The sequence below is a fragment of the Ptychodera flava genome, chromosome 12 (assembly GCF_041260155.1).
Source record: "Ptychodera flava strain L36383 chromosome 12, AS_Pfla_20210202, whole genome shotgun sequence".
In the NCBI taxonomy this organism is placed as follows: Eukaryota; Metazoa; Hemichordata; class Enteropneusta; family Ptychoderidae; genus Ptychodera; species Ptychodera flava.
The window spans coordinates 27120136-27133439 of record NC_091939.1 but is presented as its reverse complement, the minus strand read 5'-3'; positions in this window follow the sequence as shown (position 1 = coordinate 27133439).

Genomic DNA, 13304 nt, shown 5'->3' with positions numbered 1-13304 from the left:
GATCGGCGCATATTTTCAGCTATTTAAACCCCCACATTCGGACCAAATTGTGTCAAAGGGAAAAATTACGTCAAATTCTTTGTCGGGGAAAACTATGGTTAACAAATCAACAGAAGATGGAGAGCTGCTGAACACATCACAAGCTGCCAAACATCATAAATAACACGCGTACGAGTGCTGCATGCCACATAGAGTGCGCGACTGAACTTGGTGATAATCGTAATGATAATCGGGGAAGCGCTTCCTAGGAAGGCAAAATTAACATCAAAAGTGACTGCCCCTAAAATGTCAAGTCTGCCCCCTAATTTTGATGAATGGGCAGAAAGTGCCCTTTTCAATGAACATGCAGAGAAAACACTGCTTTGAACTTTGTAATTAGCGATATAACTCCGAAACGACGGTATTAAATTTGATATAACGTGCTACAGGTGTTGAACTGAATAGTGTCTGATTGTCCCATTAAGGATTGGGCATTGTCAAGTCTACATATGATGAAATGACAGGTATTTGATTGTTCTGTGAAGCGTGCTACTGAGAGATTATAAAAGGCAAGCGAGGGTATTTGGTTGCTGATATAAGACCTCTAGGGTGAAAATTAGCATATTTGGCTGGAAATAATCACAGAGCGAAGATAGGTGATGAAACAGAAAATCAACAATATGCAAGACATAGTGACCTTTTGGGCAATTATTTTAACTTTCCATTACACTAACTGTCTATGAAACAGAGTATAGTAGGGAATACTAGCAGACATATCATATCTGTCCCAGGGAAAAAAGACGAAAATTGTATGAACATGAATACAAACGGGTGAAAGGACTTGATAATGCATTTAGCAAACATGAAAGAGAGAGAAAAACAAGCTGAGTTTTGGGAAAAGGAAAAGTACAAAGCACATTTTAATTTGAAAACATTGTGACAAAATTAAAAATACAGAGAGCCTGAACAGGCAAATCTAAGAACACACAAAGGCAGGGAGAAAAGAAGCAGCAGGCTTACTCTCGAAGTTTACGAAAAAAAATTAAAAATCGAGATAATGAAAATCACACATAGAGCATAAATTGAACAACATTAGAAAACTGAAGAGAAGCACATGGAATGCAAGATTGGTTTGAGCAACAAAAAGATACTGCAAACAGCAGTGATGAAAACATTACTTCAGATATCTGTCAACATTCCAATGGCCACAGCCGGCCCCACTCGCAATTCTCATGAAAAGTGGTTCCATAACGAAAAAGTACAACATATAAACTATACCATTGTGCAATTCACATGTTGGGCACTACAATTACTTGCCCTTTTGCATGTACATCCTGTAAATACTTACACAAGATACATCAAATGGGAGTACAGTGTCTCAGATACTATTTTTTCCTGGCCACGACACGACCTGCCACCTGGTTACTTCTTCTTTGGTATTTTTATCTCTCTCAGCTTTTTTCTCTAAAGGAACCGCTGCTGCTTATGTTGTCGTAGTCAATATTTCTGTTGCCCCTACAGAATGCAGGGTTATTGCTGAACAAGTCTCATTCTGTTCATAAGCCGTAATCATCTTTTACATTAGTACGCAAAATATTTATTCTCCCATTTCTCATGCTTAGTGGTAATAACACTACAACTGAACAAGGCCTATGGACCTTAACATGTAATTTTTGCGCCCATTCATACTTTTTGTAGGGAAGAAATCACTGTTTACGTCGGTATTAGGTTGTTTTACTGAGTCAACTGGCGCTCCTAAGGAAATTGCGTTGCTCAATAGACCTAACATTACACATGTTATGTTGTTATCCATTAGAGCATAGAGATAGTTTTGACTCATACAACTGCAACATTCCGAATCCAACTCAGAGCGTTTGTTTGACACGGTAGATTTGTCAGCATTGATAATGTGTAGCTTTTCTGACGTACAAAGATTACATCGCTTGCTTATGTTAGAGTAACTTGATGCTTTGTTAATAATTGACCATGACACGCACTCGGTCCTTGTTCTTAAGAGATCAAATAAGCTGACGGTTCCTTGTTGTTCTCATGCTTTTTGTTACGGAACGATTGCATGTGGTTAGCTAAGCACGCCTTAAAGGGGAAGTTCACCAAGGCGATTTTCACATATGTGTTAGATTTGGGGTCGCATATTCCAGCCATTTTCGCCATTTATAAGCCTCGCGCATTTCTACAAAAACGGATAAATATAGTGGCGGAAGTTGCATTTTAGGGCTTAATCAACTTAATGTATTTTGATTCATGGAAAGGAGCCAAACTTGGCGCTTTCATCACATGATATGGCAGGGACCATTTTCTGATGGGTATGGCATTGCTATTCACATTCACACTGGGCTGTGCGTATTTGCATAACTATTGTTTACGTTATGCAAATACGCAGAGTCTGGCGTGAACGTGGGTGAGTTGGCAATGACATACCCATCGGAAGAGGGTCCCTGTCATATCACGTGATGAAAGCGCCAAGCTTAGCGCTTTGAAAACTGTTTGAAAATGACATTCAAGGCTGATGTTTTTATAACATTTTCTGCATTATCAGTGTCTATACGCAAAAACCAAACAATGACACTACATTTTGTTAAAAATAGTTCTGAGAGATTGAAGACCAAAACTTATAAGAATATGTAGGTAGAAAATGTGTAACCTTGTGTCATTTGCGAAATCTTACATTTCAGTCAACGTTATTAGAGAGGAAACTGTCAGAGTCAGTACTTTTAATCCATTCACTATATGTTTGCAACTTCGCCAGCTGTGCATTGAATCAAAATACCTTAAGTTGATGAAGCCCTAAACTGCAACCTCCGCTACTACATTAGTCCGTTTAAGTATAAATTTGCGCGAGCTAAGAATGGCAAAATTGGCTGGATTTTCCGGAATAAGGCATCCCGAACCTAGTATAATAAAAACATTAGCCTAAGTGAATTTCCCCTTCACAGGTGTTATCAGTGAGGCCGATGTACATTCTCCATATTGACCCTCAGACTTTGGCCTTGTCAACGACAGATTTTGTTTTACAGTAACCTTTTAGAGAACCGTCATTATTTACTGCCCGGAAGTCGGACAAACCTCCGGGGGATACTCAAAAAAAAAAGAACGCTACAGGGTGGATTGCTCAAATGTGGAGAGCAAGAAGGGGATTAGTCAATTTTTGGTGCAAAAAAAATTAAAGGAAGAACGACCTCGGGGACAATTAGTCGGACTCTCAAATTTCAATAAATCTTTTCTAGTCTACCACTTGTTGGGATTCATTTTAGTGGTCTTGGAAAAAGAAAACTTTGACTAGCTTAGTTTTTCGAACTCACAAATGTTATTTTCCCCCATATAGTTAAGACAGGAATGGCGGCAATTTTGAATTTCAAATATCGCAAAATGTTGGGTAATTTGTTTCGCTACCTCTTACCTAAAGTAATTTGCTTTATCATTTATAACCCTCTAGCTGCTTTTAGCATTGAGCAATGCAATTTCCCACGATGACAGTTATCTACTTTATATATATATATATATATATATATATATATATATATATTATATATATATATATATATATATATATATATATATATATATATATATATAATCTGATAACTTAAAGAACTGGGTTGCTCAAAGTACGTCTTGCTTCCAGTCCCGAGTAGAAATAAAATAGCGACGTTTGGGTGCAACTAGCGTAGCTTTTTCAAACTATACAACAGCACGAATACAAACGAAATTGAAGTTACTACTAAATGGAATAAATACTCATACACACTCATACACAAAGGGCGACAACATTACTACAGAGAGGTGAGAATTACATATGGTAGGTAGAAAGTTGCTAAAAATACTGTAATTGCTGTGGGTTCATATTCATTGAGTCCCTTTGGATGGATTGTTCATACTCTATAGATCCAGAGACTATCCAATTCTTGTGTCATTTGAATATTAGTGTTTGGTATGTGACAAAGTACTGTGGCAATTAGAGCATTATCTTTCAAAGTGTGGCCAGGCATTCTAAAGTGAGGAACAACGTAGGGAGATCTGTCTGATTTGTTAGTTTTAATATTTGAGCGATGTCCATTGAGGTGTTGATGAAATGTTTGTGTAGTTTTACCAATGTATTGAATATCCCAAGTTTTGCAAGTAAGAGCGTAGATTACGTTGTGAGATTTGCAGTTCACTGCGTGTTCTATTGTGAAAACTCTTCCTGTTGTTGTGGATTTGAAGTGTTTGGTGCTTTCAATTAACTGACAACAGGCACATCTTGCAGTATTGCATGGTTTGCAGCCCCATGAAATTGTTTCCGACGTTGAGTGTTTGATGTTATTTTGACGCAGTAGGTTTCCAAGCGTAGCTGGTCTGCGTTGTGCAATGATAGGTGGATTAGGCATAACCTGTTTCATGCGGGTAGACGATTGCAATATAATTTGATTTTCCTGGCTTATTTTACGTAGATTAGGTTGTCGTGGATCATAGGTAGACACCCAAGGTACACGGGTCGACACATTTTTCTGCTTGTACAGAAGAATTTCCATACGGGCAAGAACAGATGCGCGGGCTATTTGTGTGTTGATTATCTTGAGTGAATATCCGGAATGACGAAGGTGGCATGCAAACTCTTTGAGCAGTCAGTTACTCCACTCAGGTTTACTGCAGATGCGTCGTATAGGCAGCGCACCTGAGTGTTCAATGGAATTGAATATGCGTTATGGATGACAGCTGGTCTGTGGAAGATATCTGTGAGATGCTTTGGGTTTACCATTTAGGTCAGTTTCCAGTTTATTGTGCATTAAGTGAATATGTACTGCTTACTTATGTCAGCTGTGAATTTGATTCTCGGATTACAATTATTGAGACCGTACGCGGACGGAGATTTTCTTCTTTGGCTGTTGATACAGAGGCAAGGTCATCGATAAACCGGTATATAATATTAGGGCAATGTGGTACACTGAAGTAATATTTCTTCATCAACCAACTCATAGGATGTGAAACGGCAAAGGGGGTTCCCATTGCTGTGCTAGAGACTTGTCTGTAGTATTTGGAGTTGAACTGATATACATTGTTGTTGATCACGAAGCGGACCAGCTGTAAAATACGCGTGATTATATTGTCGTCTAAATCACAACAGGAGCGGAAAGCTTCTTCCGAGGCGACAGCGCCCTCTACGACATCAATATTTGGATAAAGTGAAACGACATCCAATGTCATGAGTTGTGTGTAAGGCAGCGGAACGTTTGTATTAAGTTGATCGATATGCTGTAGAAGGCTGGTGGTATCTTTCACTAGCTATAGTTCTGTACAGTATTTCTCACAAAGCGGTGCGAGTTTCCGGTCGTGCTGCTGGCAGCTGGCACTAGTCCCACTAGTGTGGGACTAGTATCACAGAAATTACACATAAGAAAAAGTCAAGAGTACGAATGGCCTGCAAGTGGAGATCTTCCTTGAAATATATGAATCCAAAACTTATCAGCGACAACATATCATGCACTTTGTTATTAGATCTAGTGAGTAAGCCAATTTCTATAGCAGTGCTGGCTGAATCAGTACAGTAACTTAGTACGCCTATTGATGTCTTGGTTAGTGGTACTCTAATTTACGGAAGCGTATTCGTGCCATTTTTGTAAGAAAAAAAAATTAAAAAATACTTTGTAATTACGAGTTTTTGATTCTCGTAATTACGAGTTTTTGATACTCGTAATTACGAGTCTCTTATTCTCGTAATTACGAGATTTCAATTCTCGTGATTACTAGTTTCTGATTCTCTTAATTATTAGCCTTGATTCTCCTACACATATTATGAGACTCAAACTATAAAAACTCGTGTAGTCTTTCTATGGTGTTTGAGCTCTTTAGTGTGAACCTATAAATTTGCTCGTACATATTATTGATCATAATCCAACGAGTACAAAGGTTAACGTCAACCTTGACTTTATCAGGTGTAGTGAGCAAGTAAAGTAAACTCTTTAATGAATAAATGAGTTGATGAACTTTGCTATTACATGGCTTACAATTGTAGCTATTCAGTAACTTATCCAGTAGATCAAATTCCATGCTGAGCACATGCCAAGCATGGCCTATAGATTTTTTGTGTCCGGATATGGAATGCATTAAAGATGTATAAGTATGCTATTATGCCAATACTTTACTCCTATAATTACCTATATTTGGGTCTTGTCCGACAAGTGAAAAGCACTGCTCTCAGGAGATAACAACCATACTACATGTGATGTTAACTTTTTACATTTAGCACAGACAGTCAGTTATTTCATGTTGTGTCTGCACTAGAAATTATGACGAGAAACCAACATCTTCTAAAATATTTCAACTTTCCTACTGTATGATTTCCATGTGTCTGTCCAACACCCCCTTCATATATGAAAAGCATGTCTAAAACAGCAGTAGGCCTGAACAATGAAGTCGGAAAGATTTCAAAGCTTCATTGCTCGCAAAAATAATCAAAGTATTATTGAAGCAGACGTGTGTATGATGAGTGTCCTTGCACTGTTTCCTCTCCACATAAAATAACACTACACGAAAGTTGTGTATTATCTATTTGATGACATAATTGATATTTATGTAAAATCCTTTTCAAGAACATAAGAAAAAATAGAAAATGGCAAATAAAAGCGAAAAAGTGATGATAAAGTGATGATTTTTATCACACGTATTAATTAAGTAGAAATGAAAAAGACTTTTCAATTAGACAATCAGATGGAATAACGCAATTTAAAGTAAATTTTCACTTGACTCCTTAAACATTGACCATCGTGACGTTACGACATGATCATTATGCTCACATGTGGTCTTCTTGATAACTACACGATTTTAAAATTTAAGGCGTTTGCGATTAGCCTACTCGACAAAAGCTTTTGATAATAAATATTCAATCATAATGACAATCACACACTTTACATTTTCATGAAAAGATAATTATAAAATATGTTTGAATATTAATATTTGAGTTTCCGATTCTCATGATTACGAGTATTAAATTCTTGTAATTACGAGTTTTTATTCTCGTAATTACAAGGTTAAAATCTCGTAATTGCGAGATTTGAAATCTCGTAATTACGTGATTTGAAATTTCGTAATTACGGGGTTTGAATCTCGTAATTACGACATTTGAAATCTTGTAATTACGAGATTTAAAAACTCGTGATACGAGATTTTGACTCTGGTCGGCCCTATGCGTGTATGTCATACTGCTATCGATGGCTTTTCTCCAATAATTCAGTGCTTTGATAAGTCGGGGAATAATGTGTTCCTGAAGGAATATTGGAGTTCAGTGACGAGTGTAGGCCTGTGGCATAAATGAGTGTATTGTAAACTTTATTCTCGTTCTAATGACACGTGACACCAGAAAGCGCGGACTGCTCCAGAAGGGGCACGCCTACAGTATTACACCTTACTAGCCGGGCGAAATGACGGAGACAGATGAAGAATTCTTCATGTTCTCACAGTCACCTGTGGTATATTCCTCTCTGCGTCTATGCGCCCTACAGACGTGTGTACATATGCCTGAGAAGCATATGTACACACGTCTATTGGGCGCATAGACGCAGAGTGGAATAGACCACAGGTGACTGTGATGTTCTTGAGAAGAAGAGGTATCGCCGAACAAGTATCAGAACATTGCAGAAGGAAAAGGTAAGAACTAGCTGTGAATGGGTCCAAACGCGGTATAGCTGTTAAATCGGTCAACAGGTTTCACTGATGACGCCATGCCATACAATATGACATTTTTGATGCAGGTGGTTTCATCATTCAGGTTTTAATTATGGCAAATTTTACAAAACACCATTTGAGATGTTCATTATGGCCAGATACCATATATTTCCACTTTAAAATAAGACCAAAGATTTAAGCAATGCAGAAGTTACGGTTTCTCTAAATTTGTGTTTAAAAGCACCGTTGTTACACCAAACATGCCAAGTAAATGGAGTACAGTGTTAAGGTCACTTAACAGTTCCCACAAAGCTGGGCTCGAGGATCGAGAAATCAAATCAAAGAATTCAGGTCACTCTATGTACGATACTGCAATTGCTATGTACAGCCTAGCACAGCACATCACAGTACGGTCACTCGAATAGTTTTGGATATGCTTGGGTGTAGACTGCAATGCCGTAGAGCCTTAACCTCTGGCGAAACCCTGCATGCAGCTATGGTGTGATACCCTAGCCCTGCGATTGTTAAATTATAAGCAATCACAGCACTGCCCACGCAGTAATTAGCCGATTGCTTTTACAGTACTGTTATGTAGTTTTGCATGCCTTTCTTATGTTGTATTTTACTGCATAAAGAAAAGCTTCCAAAAATGTTTTATTGAAATGACTTCCTGATATGACCTTTGCATGCTTGCATTTATGAAATAAGTTTTATGCCGCCAATATGTGTAGTAATTTTGCCTTCCTATACTCATGTGTTGTTATGCAAATACAGTGATTAAAGTGTAATCAATGCTTTAGGGCTTCATTAGATTTCCATTTTAAAATTACAAAATACGTACTGAAATAATATACTCTGTCATGTTGATGCAGACAGCTTATAACATCCAGCTTTTCCAGATTTTACTATCGTGTAAGGCTCATTGCTGTCATAAAATATTGATGTTTTAAAAATGTTCTATTATTGAATCATTTCCAGATTGATAGCAGTGTGATCAAGTACATGCCAGACGACCAGTTGGCAAAGTATATTGAGACATATGGTGACAGAATAGCAATATTTCAACGTTATAAAAAGGGCACTTCTGGATCAAAGCGGAAACATACCCTACTCAGTAAACTTCGGAAGAAATTAAAATTGAGATCTACAAAAATGTCAACCGCTACTGATGAATCATCAGGTGATAGTGATGCAGAATATACATCCAACTCAGTTCGTCAGAGTTCAGCTGATAAACTAATAGGAAACAAGAATGCAAAGAAAGAAGCAATGATTGAACTTGGATCGATTGTGAAAGAGAGCACACGCAGTGTACAAGTTCGCACAAAGCAAGGTGGCGGCACAAGAAGAGTCAGCCTAAACAAGAGAGCAAAGAAGCCAGAAATACTTGAAATAGGACAGAGCTTGTTTTTCCCTCATGTTCAATCTAGAAAGGCTCTCTCACCAGTTTTGACTTATGGGATTTGATATGTGGGATTTCACTGAAAATGTTCATGATGACAAGATAGGTGAGATGAATAATGATACCAAACTACCCATGCTAAGTTTCTACATTGCTTCTACTCGTAAAAGAATCAAAACATCTGTCATTGAGAATGACATTACAGAGCTAAGTCAAGACAAATCTGCAGGTGTGTCTTCCTCACTGCTAACATCTGTTGAGCAAGCCACGGGTGAAAACATGATTGATGATGGCAATTCCAATGGTGACAGGCTACACCAAGAGTCAACACAGAGGCTTGATGGTAATGTGACAGAGTCAGTTGTTGGTGACCTGCCCGGTAGTGAGGCTACTTCTATCAACCCAGAAATCAATGATAATATGGTGTTACAGGATCATTAAATGCCAGTTACTGTGGATACTGAAGTTGTAGAAGTAGACAATTCAGATCATATTGAGAATGATGAAAGAGATGAAAGAGACACATTAAGACTTCACTATGATGCAATGCTAGATATACAGTCTGTGGTAGGTGATAGTGACAGTGATATTCTGTTTGATGCAATAACTCATAACATAGAAGTGGATGACACCATTCCATTGGCTGAACCTACACCACCAACAGTGATGGCAGTATTAAAAATACTAAAATATCCTGACAACCTGTCACCGACAGAAATGAAATTATGAATCATGTACACAGATTCATACGGGACCTGATGAAACTACTCTTGGGAAATTTTTGAGATTCTGTACCTATGCAAATTTAATGGTTAAGCAGGAGATATGGATGCAGTTTGTTCACTTAGCAGGGTTGGCACGGCGACCAGTCGTTCAAACCTGTGGATATGTGTAAGGCCTGCCAAGATCATATGAAAACTTCCCACAATTCCGTTCTGAATTCAAATCCGTCTTAGATGCAGGTATTTGGGTAACGGATATTGTGTAAATGTTCATGATGCAAGACAGTTTTTCATTGAAACTTAGAGTGATTACAGATATTTATCTGTGATGATTGTTTATTATAAGTGTTATTCTCTCATAACCAAATGCTGTTTAAATTATTATATGCAAAACAGGTCATCATTTTTTGCTCTTTCGCCCAAGTATCAAATATTTTACATGTTGGAAATAATTTCTGAATGTATGGCAAGGATAAGATGGCAAGCACTTTATCTTTTTGTGTAAAGTAAACCAGTCAAAATGATACAGTAGCTAGTACTGTATTTACCATGTGTTCACACTTTCACATATAGCTGTCGCCAGATCAACATACAAAATATAATTGCATTTTATGAGCAGCTGATCAAATATGTAAATCAGACTTTTGGGAAATATGTGAATGAAACTGTATGCATTGCAGTATCAGATTTGTAACATTACTTTACTTTACTATTCTTGAGTTGAATGGCATTGCAAAGATGATTTGCCCCTTTGTTCCGACATCGTTATGGATGGATGGATGGATGATAAGTAAATTCATTTGTCAAGGATTGTTTAAGTTTTTTGTGGTGACAATCACTTCATTGCCTTTCAGGTCTTTTCAGGAGAAAATCTCATTTGTCAAGGTCTGTTCAAGTTATCATGTTTGATAAATGATCGGTGAGAAATTTACTGCATCAAGTTTGTGTCTCGATCGAATAATATACCTGCAAGAGAATGAAAAATGTGACTCTGTAACGCCTTTCTAAAACATTTCAAACCATTTTTGTCCATTAATTTTTAAAATACATCCTCTAACCACTTTTTTGTAATCTAATCAATAAATGACTGTCAGAAAACACATGCCTTAACAGTCACAATATGAGATATTCACATACAATGTATTCAGTAAACATAGGAAAATGTGTCAGCGTGTTTCAATAATTACTCATGCAAAAGCAAATTCAAATCATTCATAGCAAATTTACCGTCCATTGGAATAACTTCAGTTGAACATCTCCTACATTGTTGCTACAGAAAAGAACATGCGATCTTCAAATTTGCATTTTTTCCATTGTTATTGTTTGGTTTTGGTTTGCTTTTTATTTTGCCACTTGTCTTTGCACTGCAAGGACAATGCGAATGGTGTGTCATAAAGTGCAATCCTTTGTGTTAAACATCTAAAACATTATTAAGACCGAACAGATCGTGCGATCAATTGAAGGAAAGTAAGCCATCCCTAACAACAGTTATCACAAGATTTTTAGTGGTATGATTGAATGTTTATTTGTACACATGTACAAATAATCATGAACCAGGATATAGATTGCTACCTACAAATACTCTTTCCCTGTTTACAGGACCTGCAGAAAATAATGGGGTTGGTCCACACCATGGTGGTTGAAATGTAAAGCCAATTTACGCTGCCATCCTAATCACAAAACTGGTGGATATTTACTTGTCCCGAGTCTGTCTTATAGCTCAGTAAAAAGCTTCGTGCTTTCCGATTACTATATGGGTGTTTGTACTGTGTCTGTGTGTCGTCTGCTCCATGTACACTGTGTTGCTCGGTCGCGCACAGGATTGTAACATCTAAGTCGGTTGCTGTGACCAACTCTTTTGGGTTGGAAACGGTAGCCGACTGGTTTTGTGTGAGGCCTAGCAGCTAGGCGATGTTGCCGTGAGTGTGTGGGTTTCGAATCCCATTTGGGGTTATAGTAAAAATATATTTCATTAAATAGGTCCGTTAGCAATTAATCGATATGATGTTGCTAAACGTTTTTTGCATTGCCAGTTTAGGCAGCAATCCTAATCACAAAACGTCATTAAATAGGTCTCTTAGCAATTAATCGATACGATGTTGCTAAACGCTTTTGCATCCTATAAAAATCACAGTGAGGAATCATCTGAACCACGTTTCATAAAACACTTGCAGTGCTTCTGGATATTCACCCTAAATACAAAACTTCACTAAATACGCAAATAAGCAATTAATTGAAACGATACCCTTAATGTCATTGAATTATATTACAGCTCTCTGAGATCAACAACTCAACTACTTGTCATTTAATTTGGTGCAGTATTTCTGGACATACCACTCTAATTACGAACGTTTACTAAATATGTAACTTAGCAATTTCCTGACATGATGCTGTTACATGTGTTTCCACATTATTACAGCAGTGTGAGATCACCATCTGTACTAGGTTTCATGAAATTTGCTGCAGAATTTAGAAACATTCCACCTTCAGTACGAACTTTCATCAAATATGCAAATCAGCATTTAATTTACATGATATTGCTTAATGTATTCGCATGCTATTACAATACAGTGAGATCAACACCTTTACTAAGTTTTATCAAATTTACTGCAGCATTTCTAGACATATTACACTCATAAATGTTCTTTAAATATGCAAATTACCATTTCATTTGAATGATACTGCTAAATGTCTTTGCAGTCTATAACAGCACTGAAAGATCAACATTGTACCGTCCTTCATCCAATTTGATGTGGTATTTCTGGACTTAGCACATTAATTAGGAAAGCTCATTCAATATTCAGATAAGCAATTAATCGACAGGAATCGGCTCAAATATTGAGGTTAATTGTTACAGCATTGTGTGCTTAACATTTGTACCAAATTTCATCAAAATGCTGAATTATTTCTCAACATATCCCCAAATTACGAAAATGTCATCAAATATGCAAATTAGTAATTCATTGACAATGACACTTCTAAATGTCCCTGCACACTGGTACATCTGTATCAAGTTTCATCAAATTTGCGTCATTATTTCTTGACATATCACCTGAATTATGAAAATGCACCAAATATGCAAATTAACAATTGACACAAAACTTACTATATTTGTTTCTGTGCGCTATTAGATAGTTTCATCACATTTATCGTTGTTTCTCTGTACTCTTTAAAAGTCACTAATTATGCAATTAGAACTGATTATACATGCCACAGTCAGAAACAATGAACATGCATTGTGTATTATCCTTGTACCATAGCGTATTATCCTTGTACCGATTTTTAAAGGAATTACCTTAAGCATGTCTGAAATATCTGCTTGACGGACATACGACGGCCGTGCGGACGAACCCTATCCTATCCCCCAGACATCGTCCGCGAGACCATTCCTTACGTCCCAATTGCATCATGGGTTTTATGAATATTTGGCTTTCCATTTTTTCACAAAAGATGCAATTTATGAGAAAAACATATTTGACAAAAACATGAGTTACAGACCTTTTGCACTGAACAATAGGTTTGTGTTTACTTACTTTGCTTAC